This window comes from Apteryx mantelli, unplaced genomic scaffold (assembly GCF_036417845.1).
Source record: "Apteryx mantelli isolate bAptMan1 unplaced genomic scaffold, bAptMan1.hap1 HAP1_SCAFFOLD_141, whole genome shotgun sequence".
Classification (NCBI taxonomy): Eukaryota; Metazoa; Chordata; class Aves; order Apterygiformes; family Apterygidae; genus Apteryx; species Apteryx mantelli.
Genome location: NW_027118496.1, coordinates 2,178 through 2,500, shown reverse-complemented (window position 1 = coordinate 2,500; position 323 = coordinate 2,178).

Genomic DNA, 323 nt, shown 5'->3' with positions numbered 1-323 from the left:
CCAGCCGCGCCACCCCGCACGGCGCGCGCCGCGCAGCGGTGGCCACCGCGCTCGGAGGGCGAGGAGGGCGGGCACAGGCGCGGCAAGGCACGCCGGCCGCGGCCGCTGCGGGCGGCCCGGCGCCGGAGCCCGGCGGGCAGGAAGACCGGGGCCGCCGGTGCACGCACCGGGGTCCCGGCTCCGCCGCCGACTCTCCGCCGCCGAGGCCGCCGCGCACCGCCGCCGCCGGCGCCGCCGCGCCTCCCCCGCCCCCCCACGCGCCCCCCCCGAGGGGCGGCACCGCTGCGCCAACGCGACAGCGGGGGTGACGATTGACCGCCAAG